Source organism: Nilaparvata lugens, chromosome 1, assembly GCF_014356525.2.
Source record: "Nilaparvata lugens isolate BPH chromosome 1, ASM1435652v1, whole genome shotgun sequence".
Classification (NCBI taxonomy): Eukaryota; Metazoa; Arthropoda; class Insecta; order Hemiptera; family Delphacidae; genus Nilaparvata; species Nilaparvata lugens.
The window spans coordinates 55,204,244-55,217,627 of NC_052504.1; positions in this window are offsets into that span (position 1 = coordinate 55,204,244).

Here is a 13,384-nt window from a genome sequence, read left to right on the forward strand (position 1 = left end):
TACTATATACTTGCACATTTTCGTTATTATTCAAAAACTTCCTTATCACTTTGCTATAAGTACATTATGATGTCATACAGACCAGTTGAAACATGAAAACTTTTCTGTTGAGTCATAGTTGTTCTATTGAAAAAAGTTATCTCAACAAAAGATTTCCATCGTGGTGTAACGGTTTACAAACAATTACACCTACACTCTACCTACCTACATTCCTTAACCAAACATCCTACATCCATAAATACAATGAAGATCTGAACCCGGGTCCTTATGAATAATTCAAACCCTAGTCCTCTAGAATGGAAAGCAGAAGTGCTAACCACTACACTTTACTTGTTGTTAAAGGTTCGAACCCACTAGAACGTATCAGACACGGACCGTGTCAGACCATGCCAGGCACGTAAAATAACAACTATGCCCACTACACCGGATCAACAGCGGTCTATGCCAGTACATTACGCGTATGGTACGCGTATGATACGGGTATGATACGCGTATGATACGCGTATGATGCCCGGTCAGAAGTTGTTGGGAACGCGTCAGTTAGCAAGAGAATGTAGCGGTGAACTGGTTACCAACGCGGTGCATACGCGGTTACAACGGGGTTTGCAGGCGTCACGTGCCATGCAAGGAGCGTTCCGTCACAGACAAAATATACTGGCTGACAAATGTTGACCTGGACGTGCATGGCACGCTCCGTGCTTGGCCGGTGACGGAACGGTCTAATGGGTGCATTACATATCAAATGATGCAAAGAATATTTTTTTGCATGTGTCGGTACGGGCACGGTCATGGTATGATACGTTCTAGTGGGTTCGAACCCTATGTATACTTTAACAACTACTATATCCAAGCTCATTGCAGCTTCTAGTGAGCTGTAAGTGAACACTGACTGAACAGTGACTGAACAGTGACTGAACACTGACTGAATACTATTGGATGCTGTTCTGAGAAATATAACTAGGAAAATATATCCCTTGTGATATAATGATTTGATCACACTCTAGAATTCATATCTGAGACTCTTGAAAGCATACATGCTAACCATTACACTGCAGAGGATATCTCATTACTGTTTGGTTATTCAAGCTCCTTGTATATTCTATAGAATGATCACTTCTTCTTACATTACTAAATGTGGGTAAAGAGGATTTGAGGAATGGAAATTAGTAATTCATTGAACATATGCTATTTTATTGAGGATCAAAATGGTGACGGTGTGTCCTAGGATACTTTTCCACAAAGAGAAGTGTGTGGCTGTGCTGCAATGTGCTGAAACGCCGGGTCCTAGAACTGAATGTGGGAGATGTGTCTTCTATAGCTCTTAACTGAACACTGATGGTCCCACCCCACTGTTGTGAACACTATATATACACTCCAGAGTGGGTGGGAGACCTTCTGATTTTTTTTTATTTTATTTTTTTTCAATTTTTTTAAATTCTTTTTTAAATTTTTTTTAGAGTTTTTGAAGTTTTGACCTTGAACTTGACCTTGACCCTGTCCTTGACCTTGACCTTAGGTTAGGTTAGGTTTGTTAGGTTAGGTTAGGTTGGATTTTTAGTTATGTTAGATTAGGTTAGGTGGGGAAGTCTGGCGTATTTTGTCCCAATATACTAATTGCAATCAAGTATATTTTTAAGTTCAAAAACTTTTTTTATATCTTCTTCCGCGCTGAATGAGACTATGAACATATCTAATGGCTCTCTTGTCTTCCACTTTAGCTTATTTACAACTTTCTAGAACTTTCAATCCTTGTATCTTCAAATCTTCCAGTATCATGTCCGTACTACAAGAGTGATGAAGTTTTTTAATCATTATTCTCATTGGTCTCGACTGCTTATCTTCATAGGAATGCCAGTTAAATACATCATTAATCAGTTCTCTGGTAACATTCCGATAATTTTTGGAGTCAACTGCATTATTTTATTTTGAACGTTTCTCTACTCAAGAGTTTTATTCTAAATTTGTCAGCTGGCGACACTTTTTCCAAACTCTTAAGGAGTCCATCTAGATTCTAGATACCATCCACTATGATTGGGGGTGGTGGCATTTCTTTCTTCTCTCTCTTCTCCACGTCAGTGGTTTTAGAATTTAAGTTCTGTTGAATTCTTTTTGCAGACACATTTTTGACTTCTGGCGATGGAGTACTAAGCTTCCTCTTCGTGGTAGCCCGCTTAGTACGAGTTCTGATGCTTCCGTTTTTTTGGCCAATTCTTCCTCATTTGTTGAGTTGTTCTCGGCTGCTGAGCTGGTAGGCTGTGAGCTGTGAATCTTCTTCTCAATATTCAGAAGTCTTTCTTCCAAATCCTGCACTTCTTTTAACAGTTCTAAGTTGCTCTTCTCCAATTCCTTCATCTTCTCATCGGTCTCTTTCCAGGTGATGAAAAGTACCTGCTCGGTTGAAGTTTTGAGTTTATTTAATTTGATATATTTATCCGGTGAATACTGGATTTCTGATGTATTTAGCATGGTGTTGGTGTCCATATTGTCGTTAGTGGCTCCCTGTTCTCTTTGCTCTTCTGTAGGAATACTAGCTGGCTTCACTAAGTTAGACATATTTTGAAAACATACCTTTCAAACAGCCCTAGTATCAACACTCACGCACACGGAAACGCGAACGCGAGCTTTAGAACGGCCGCGAAAAGCAGGTCGCTTTGCTTGCATGAATTGCGCGGTCGACGACCGATATTCGATGCAATATTTTTGTTCCACTTTTGATCGCGAAGAAACTGCTGACTCACTCCTTCTACACTACACTATTACTACTCCACTATACGTCCGTTCTCTACGAGTTCTAACGCAATACTGATGGTGAAAGTATGGTGAAAACCGCACATCGATATCTCAAATCTTTCAAAAGTTATTCTTATTCAAGGATACTGATAAATAATCCATCTATCTATCACTATTCTTCTATACTATAATTTTAATTTTTTTTATTGTACAATACTATAGCTAGCTATCTAGTCTGGAGACTAATGAGCTAATTTTTTCTACCCTAACATACTACTTGAAAATGTTAACAGCGAATATCTAATTAGATATTCTCACTGATATTGATTGTTTAATTAATATGTACACTTATGACTGTACTATAAAAGCTAGATTCACTCAATCACTGCTCTGCTCTTTCACTGGACACTAATTGAACAAGCACTACACTAGCTCATACGGTTTCCTCCTTCCTTTTTTTTTATACTATAATGAAGGAAAGAACTGGCTTATACAGGTATACATGTGTAAAGGATAGGAAAATTATGTTTGACGCATCATCACGTCTGAACTACTGGACTGATTTACTTGAAATGTTGCATATAAATTCTTAATTAACCGAGGATTCTTATAGGCCTATTTTCAATTCTCCTAGATTTCATTTACGTCAAGTTTTGAAATAGACCATTACAAAGCACGGGTTACCTGCTAGTATATAATATATAATGTTTTATTTTTCTGTGTGGCGAAAAATAGCATTCGCACCACAGGCAAAAATGTGTTTCCGGCTCTCAATCTTTTCTAATCCTCGGCCTATGGCCTCGGACTTGAAAACCGATTTCGAGCTAGAAAAGTCTCATTTTCGGCCCTAGGTGCGAAATATACTAGTATATTTACTATTACATACTACCTACTATTTACATTCCATTCACATTCATGACAGACTACTGGCACACTGTCAAAGGAGGAGAGAAGGACGGCATTTCGAACATCTTTTAAAATGAAGTAAATTTCCTAAATTGCATTATTAATATTATCATTTATTTTATTTTTTGATTCTATCATTTCTGATAAAAGTCTGGTTATTTATTTTTTATTGTTCATCCATACTATAATAAAGGAAAGCTGGCTTACACACGTACGGGATAGGAAATTTATGTTTGACGCATCATCACGTGATCACGTCTGAACTACTTGACTGATAAACTTGAAATGATACTGACAGAGATATCTGGACTGGCGCAAAAGGGACCCAGATACTTATGAAGCAGGATTTACAACCATCTTCCAGAAGAAGTAAAGAATTTCTAAAGCATAGGCGCCTTTAAGGAACTATACTTCTAGACACCTTCAACAAAAGCCAAACTATAGCCTACAGGAACTCTATGAAGACAACCGCTGGGACAACCCATGACGACCACGGCGCTGTCGCGCTACTAGTGGGATATCTACAAGTATCGAGTGAGTATGATAGTATACACACGTACGGGATATGAAATTCACGAATGACGCATCATCACGTCTGAACTACTGGACTGATTACCGTACCTTTCAATTTTGTAGATAGATTCTTAATTTACTGAGGATGGTTGTAGGACTATTTTAAATTCTTCAAAATTTCAGTACCGTAGGTCTCAAGTTTTCAGTTAGTCAAGTTTTCAATTAGACTCTTGCGGATCACGGTTTACATGCTAGTCTTCCATAAAAGTTGATTACTACCGGTAATTGTTGGAAGTTAAAAAAAAATATATATATATAATAACATCCAGTCGGGGATCGAACGTTTTGCGTGGTTGGCTAGGAGAATACTTCCCTTACCTCTAGTGTTTAGGTAGGGCAAGGAAAGTAAAAAAAAACAATGAAATTCAGTTTATATAAAAATGTTCGATAATTTTTATTAGGAGGCTTAATAGAGAAAATTGAATTCTTTTCCTTAAGAATTCAATTCACAGTGTTAATAGCCTGTTGATCTAGGGTAGTAATAATAGTTAGATTATTTTCTAAATTCAAATACTAATACTCTAATAATAAAAGCAGCCAATTTAATTTTGGTTATAAGATATAGGTACCGTTGATGGTATATTAACTTGGAAGATTATGTTTTATTGAAATCTCTTAAGACCATTTAAACTTATATCTTTATAGGTAATTGAACGCTAAATTGATCTACCGAACGCTAATTTGGCCAGTGCTTACCTATGCCAGTGAGACTTGTACTTTAACAATATCTTGATAAGAATTTAAGTATATTCGAGAGGAAGATGGAAGATTAACCAAAGAATTTCTGGATTAGTGCTGTTGGATGGAGTGTGGCGCAGAAGAAAGAATCGTGATATGTACAACATGTATGGTCTCACTGATGTGCTGGCTCCTATCCTAGTAGTTAGGGTCAGGGGAGCAGGCCATATTGCAAAAGCTGATGAGTTATTTCCACCAAAAAAGATAATGGCTTGCAACATGGAAGGTAGAAGACCTCCTGGTAGACCAAGGTTGAGGTGGATGGATGCAGTTACTGGAGATGCAAGAGTTGTTGGGGTCAGGAATTGGAGGTGTGCTGCCATAGAGTAGAATGGAGGCAAATGTTAGAGTAGGTCAAGATCCGCTTTGGATTGTCGAGCCGATGATGATGATGATGATGATGATAACAAAGGAAAACTCTTTTTTTCGAGTTGTAAGATGCTGTCATTATTTATCAAAATCAAAAACTCATTTTCAGGATTGAATTTGCTACCTACAAAGATAATGTTATATATTGGTCTTGGAATAAATGATAAACGGTGTATAATTTGATAAATAAAAAACGAAATACCGGAATTGATTCCATAGCCATCCATGAGAAATACCTAATAAATTGAATACATAGATTCAACCAAATAGAAACAGTTTTGACAATAATTGAACGAACACAAATCTTCTCATTTCTATAAATGAAACGGTGTCATTTGAATGAATTTATAGCCATATGAATTATTATTTTATTAAGAAAAGTGTCCCTGGTTTTGTGTTCAAGATGACTCAAAATAAAGTTTTACTTTCTTGGAATAGAGCTTCAAACTTCATTTTAAATTCTCGTAATTTGATTGGAGGATATAGAACACTTGAACCTTTTCTTCCAACAAATTCATCTCGCTCCGGTATTAATTTGAGTAGGTAGTCTCTGCAAGATAATGCTACAGGCATTAGACAAGAAAGGCATCACTATTTCCACAAGTTCATAGTGGTATAAAACAGCTATAACAACAATATTATTATTAGCAGTCTAATCACTGACTGGAGGGTGGTTTATGCAGTTCTGCTATCACTGCATTCGTCATGGGTTCAATTTCCGTCATTCCATTTGGTATTTAACTTATAATATTTATACTATTATCAACTCACAGGTCAGAGATTTGTTGAGAACTAGCGAATAAGAGTAAAATAAAAAACAATAGAACTAAGAAAATTATCTTTATTCACAATAGTTTGAACACTTAAATATAACTTATTTTTATAGTACATCATAATTATTATTCAATCTCATTATAATAATTCTGGCAATTCGAGTTTGTCCAGAATTCATTTCATGGGCTCAAAATATGCAACGCTTGGGAAATTGAAATAATAGGTTCCTAATGAAAAGTTCTGCTCATGAAGTACCAAGGTTTTGAAATCATATTGTGTCTTCCTCCTCTTCCTTTGATGCCAGGTCTGTTCTCAGCATAAGATGGATATCCTTTCAAATCTACTTGAATTGTATCTGGAACTTTAACCTGGTCTATGCCAGTGAGAAGGTTCTGTGCTTTGCATTGATGAGTCTGTTTGGATGGTTGAGAACTCTTCATAATGTTGTGGTTCAGTTGATGACTCACTTGGTATCTCCACTGGAACTGTTGACTGATCAAAATCTGAGTACTTCATGGTTTGATAATGTGCAGGCTCTGTATTTTGCATTGATGGAGATTCTTCATAATGAGGGTATTCAGTTGATTGGAAATCAGTTTGCATTCCATTATATTGGTTGGTCTGATATATAACTGGAGTAGACTCATATTTTATTGGAGCCTCAGTAAAAAATGCAGGCTTTGTAACAATACCTTCAGAATGGCCAGGCTTTGAACCTTCATATCCTGGAATAGTGAATTGTTCATCAGTTGATTGTCCATCCTCATAAGAATGGGTAGTATCTGGGTAACTAATTGTTGATGTTTGCCAGTTGTGGGGTTCATTATTGATTGTCAAAAACTCAACAGAAGATGTTGATTGACCATAGTCCATTGGATTGGAAGTATGGAAAATTGTAGTGGGATTGTAATTGGATTGAGTAGTCATTGTGTACTCATACGGGATTGTGAATTTGGAGACTGGTTTTTTATGACCTTTGCCCTTCATAGACCAATGAGTTGTTGGATGAGTTATATAGATTGGTTCAGTTGAGTAATATACAGGTTTTGTTGTCTTGGTGTACTCAGGTGGTATTGTGAACATGAATCCTGGCTTCTGGTGTCCTTTCCCCTTTTTAACACCTGATGTTGTTGGCTGAGTGATGTACACTTCTTCAGTATTATCTGGATGAACAGTTACTTGTTCAGTTGTATACTGTACAGGAACTGTTGTCTGAGTGTACTCTGCAGGTACAGTGAATTTGGAAGCTGGCTTATGATGACCTTTCCCTTTCTTGATTCCTGATGTTGCGGGATAAGTAATGTGCACTTGTTGAGTAGTAAATGGTTCAGTTTCATAATTTACTGGCTCTGTTGTCTGAGTAAATTCGTGAGGTATTGTGAACATTGAAACTGGCTTGTGATGCCCCTTCCCTTTTTCCAATCCTTGTGTTGTTATAAAATGAGTAGTGAGAATTTCTTTCTCAGTGGTTGTAGGGTGCAATGTTACTTGTTCAGTTGGATAGTATACATCAGGCTCGGTAGTCTGTGTGTATTCCGGGGGTATTGTGAACATGGTAGCTGGTCTATGATGCCCTTTTCCTTTCTTGATTCCTGATGTTGTTGGCTGTGTAGTATACACTTTCTGGGTAGTTTCTAGGTCAGTATGATAGTACACTGGCTCCGTAGTCTGGGTATAATCATGTGGTATTGTAAACATTGAAACTGGCTTGTGATGACCCTTTCCTTTTTTGGAGCCTTGTGTTGTAATGGGATGAGTTGTGACAACTTCTTCCTCAGAGGTTGTTGGATGCATTGTTACTTGTTCAGTTGGATAGTATACAGCCTTTGTAGTCTGTGTGTATTCTGGTGGTATTGTGAACATGGTGGCTGGTGTGTGATGTCCTTTTCCTTTATGGTCTCCCAAAGTTGTTGGTTGAGTGATATATACATATTGAGTGGTTTCTGGTGTACTAGTCACTGGTTCAGTTGGATAATGTACTGGTTCTGTTGTCCGGGTATATTCTGGAGGGATTGTGAATTTAGAAGCAGGCTTATGGTGTCCCTTCCCTTTTTTAACACCTGCGGTTGTTGGATGTGTTGTGAAGATTTCTCTTCCAGTAGTTGTTGGGTGCACTGTCACTGGTTCAGTTGTATAATGTACAGGTTCTGTTGTCTGAGTGTATTCGGCAGGTATTGTGAATTTGGAAGCTGGTTTATGATGTCCTTTACCTTTCTTAATTCCTGATGTTATGTGGACGTGTTGAGTTGTGTAGGGGTAACTAGTCACTGGTTCAGTTTCATGATGGAATGGCTCTGTCATTGGTGTATATTCAGGTGGTATTGTGAATTTCGATGGTGGCTTATGGTGTCCCTTCCCCTCGATTCCTGAGGTTGTTGGCCAAGTTGTGAAAAATGTTTCTGTTGTGGTTGGATGCATAGTAGCTCTCTCAGTTGTGTAGTATACAGGCTGTGTTGTCCTCGTGTATTCTGGGGGTATTGTAAATCGCACAGGTGGTTTATTATTGCCTTTTCCTTTTTTATGTGGCGTCACCTCTCAATGCTGAAAAAATGAAAAACCATTTTTATGGTGAAAGAATCTCAGCACTACTTATTTTTATTTATACTAAATGAAACCATAGATAAAAGATAGCATAAGAAGATGTCTCAAGGTTTAAGACGATTATATTTCAAATTTCATAAGAGCCTTATTATACCATGAGATATCGTCATATTCATGTTATATTTATTCTATGATAAAAACGTAGTCACGATCATACTAAGTAGTACATCATACAGTGGAAATTGATTGATCTTGGCCTCTCTTCTTTCTTGTTGAAGTTGAATGGAAAACAGTAGTGGAAATAAAAATAAATCTCTCCACAGAACTATTCTTCCACACTCTCTATAATCCTGAAGTAGCAGAGATTAATAAATTTCGATGTTTAATGTAATAATAATAATAATAATATAGAGTGACCTGGCTGGCTCAAGGTCTGGTGTCAGAGTTTTCAGGTCGCAATCGATCAATTTCAGGGCATCTGACACGACCTAACAACTGTTTTTCAAGCTGGGTTTACGTTTGTGCGTAAATGCCGAGGTCGACCAGGACAGGGTGAGGATCTCAGATTGGGTAGATTTCAATTTGTCTGAATAACCTGAAAGTTTGTGTTCAGTTATGTTTTAATGGGGGAGGTTGAGTTTATACTTTTAAATGGCAATATGTTGTTATCATTAGAGATGTTTGATTCTTGAATAATAACACAAATAATCAAAAGCTATTTGATCAGCTGTTTTAGCACACTTGAAATTTGGACAATATGAATGAGAACAATGCTTGTCATTGTCGGCTGCGGAAATTTACGCACAAACGAAAGCTAGACGCACACAGATCGTCATCGGACGAAAGCACGCATCGGACGATTGGATTTGATGCATTGTTTTCAAACAATGTTTCATACCTATAGGTATGCGCACTCCAATTGAAAACAATGCATCAAATCTAATCGTCTGATCCGTCCGATGCGTGTCGTCCGTCCGATGACGATCTGTGTGCGCCTACCTTTAGGCAGCCGGGACCGACGTCGATCTTGTCCATCCGAAACACGGGAGTGGACCGAGAAGAGTATCGGCCTAGGATTCAAAGCCGGGCCTCTAGATTATGAAGCCAGCTTCTATTCCACTCGACTAAGGCCACTTCATTTATTTTTGCTGTTCATACCAACAACAAAATTCAAAGCTGTCAGATAATCTGCAAGCATCTCTTGATTTTTTGTGATTTGAAGAGTTACCAGAGATTTCAATGCTTCCAAACCAAACCTCATCCTCAAACCAATAAAATAATTGTCAATAATCTTACATTCATGTCTCAGGAGGGAGCCTCTGCCAACACCTTCTTGTTGGAACATAGCTGGTGACACTCTGTATAATGGCGGTCTGGTAGTGGATCTTCCAGCGTGAATACTTTCATTTTTTGCTTTTAGAAAAAAATCTGAAATAAAATTCATTCATGTGGTCATTTTATAATTTGCTATTTTTCCTGATTTGGTTCTAATATTGTTGCCCACTGCTATTCAGAGCAATATGTTTAGTATTGTTATAATATTATGGTTATTTTATTCGTCAATCATCAATATTTGAAATGGTCTTTGCCAGAAAATTGATCTAGAATCTCGATTAAGGTATCCTTGTTATTTCGAATGACTTAATATATTATTTTATCTCAAAGAATTATATAATGTGGAAATGAGTCAGCTTCACACACAGCAGTAAATTTGAGTGACATGAAAATAAGCAGGCTAGATCAAAAATAGTATCGGAATTCAGATATAATAGTTTTGAAATCAATTCAGTAGGTTAGTCACCTTCCGCTGAATAAAGATGTCCGAATTTTCCGCTGAAGTATCCTGGATGTCTAAGATATCCTCGCTTATTTTCCACACCTACAAATTATTTTCATAATATTATTACCTAAAATGTTATGAGTTACCGTATCCATTTCATGAACAAACAAAAGGTCTACTATTTAAAAGGCATCTGATGGTATTATTATAATTTTGCTACTACAATTGATTGAACTTAGGCTACATAATGTTTCAAGAAGAGCACATTACAAAAGATTGTACAAAAGTTGAATGCTTTTTTAATGAGGAATTCACGAAACCATTACAAAAAATTATGTATTCTCTTGGCAGTTCTAAAAGTCATCTTCTTTGGGTCTAGGCTTTGTTGTCTCTCAATCAATAGATTCTCCTCATTCCGCATTGCAAGTGACTGCTTTTATGGCTGTGACAAGAAAGTCTTGTTTCCTTTTTCATCGAATGGCAGAAATCAACACGATTCAAAAATCATGTCGCTCTCCACGAATAAGTTTAATCTACTATTTCAAATTATTTATTTTTGTTGTATTGTCATTGTTAGATTCGTATTGTCATTCATGTCCACTGATATCTAATTTATTTTATAAGTTGAACTTATAGGCCAGCATACCACTTAGGATCCCAGGGCGAGGGCGCATCATAATCGTCAAGGTTGACTCAGAATTGACCTAAGCTTACATGATGAAAATTGAATATTGGTCATCGAAATTCTGAACAATTCAAGTATCAAGATTCTATAAAAAATAGAGTTATAAAACTATGAATTCTTTTCGTTCATGATAGAAAGTATTCAGGCTAAAGCTTCGCATATGAATATATTGTCGTAATTTCGAAATATTTGGTAGGCGTGCCCTTCAAAAACACTTTTTAAGATAAACTCTTGTTTGCAGTAAATTTGGTCTAAAAATACAGCAAATAATTTAAATATAATCTATAGTTTTCATACAAACAAAAAATGTTACTAAAGGCCAAATTAATCCTAATTTATCCCAAAATTTTAACCTTTAGACAAGAAATTAGAGCTGATAGCGTATTGGAGTCGATAATTGCATGGTTTCGAGTGTTATCATCTCACGACGGCATTGATTGGAGCTGATCAATCACTTTGCATCACGAATCAGATCACTGACCATAGTGACAATTCTATTCAATATTATGGTACGCTATAAAACGATGGCTTATGATTTTCAAGTCGAGTCGATGTTAAGCGTTTTGCATATCTACCCCTTCATAAACGTCTTACAGTACCGTATTACGTTGACGGAGCCCTTTAAATTCTATTATTTTACGTTGTACTCTATAATTATGTAATATTCTAATGTACTATAAGTAACTAGCTTACAAATTAATGTCTTCTCAGCAAACGCCCAAGACAGAGATTTCGTTCTGTGATACAGCAGTATACATGAATTCAAAATGTTAAAAAATAACTGACTTCCAGCCCACTGAGGTACTTTCTCTATACTACAATATTAGATCTTGTACCATGTTGATCTCAATTTGAGAAGATACGAACAAGGGTGCTTGTTTGTCTTTATAATTTTGATTTATATAATTGAGATTTCGATTACTTCAAATACCGTAAAATTTCAAGTATTATTATTCATAATTAATTCTATAATTCAGTTGATCATCTTACGGATTCAATGTTTAGAGAACAAAATAATATAAAAAATACAAACTCTTAATTTTCAATAGACTAGTACTCTCTAGTATAGACTATCCAGAAAGGAGATATACGGCTCCAAGACTATGGAATTGATGCCGTGATTCAACCTCAGGTTCAACATAACACGACAAACCGAACTAATTAAAATAGCTTAAATAACCGAACAGTTTCTATCGGTATTCTAACTGAAAACCAGTTTGGTTGAACATCCAGCTTGTTGAGAATGGATCAAATAATAATAAGCAGTTCGAATTCGTCCGGAATAGGTAAGTATATTGTTATAATGAATTTCAACAATTTAAGGCAAATCTTTTTTTAAAAAAAAAAAAATTACGCTTTTCAGATTGAACCATAACAAACAAAAATTTTCAACATTCATCCTGTACAACATTCATTTTTCTGATTGTTGAAATTCTCATGTTTAAAATTATTGTAAATTAGATTAACTTTATAATTCAGATATGAGGAGTGACTTACGTTTTTGTTCAGCTTTGGAGAAGACTTGAGTGTGAGTAATTGTATTTAGAAGGGATAGAAGCACAACCAAGTGCAGAGCAAGTGGCGATGAAGATGCGACTCGCACCTGCATTGTGACGAAGGACAGCGACTCACTAATCTGCGATGTCAATCCACTTCTACACCTGTATTTATAACCTCAACACGTGTTTTACAATGTGTTATTTCTTTGTGATGGTGCACATCATTTAGCCTGTAATTATTAGGTCTACTTATCGCTCCTCCCATTCGCTAAAATAGGAAAGCTCTGGGATGGGATCATATTGATGATTTTTATGAGTTTACAAAAATACATTTTGAATGGTATTATCTGTTAGTGGAGTTTTCTCTATTTGTTCTCTAATAATTTTTCTCTGTTAGAGAATTTTACTTCAAGATTTGTTATTTCTGATAAAGAATTTTAATTAATTTCTCCTCTTTTCCAATCTGGTTTTCTCTCTTTAAAATTATAGAATACCGGTACGAATTATATCACTACCTCCTTAAACAAAGCCATAGTGCATTCTGATGACGTCAGCATAAGTGGGGCTCCTACACCAATAGAAATTTGTTGATTTCAGCTGATCTATAATTATCAGCTAGTGTTTTTATTAACCCTAATAACCCTATTAGCCCTACCTGTGCTGACGTTACTATCAACCACCTGTCTTGCACTATAGCTTTGTTTACGGCGAGGTAGTGGTTATATTCATAATTCTTATAGTAATACTTTTACTTATATTCATACTTATCTAGCTAGTTACTTATCTAGC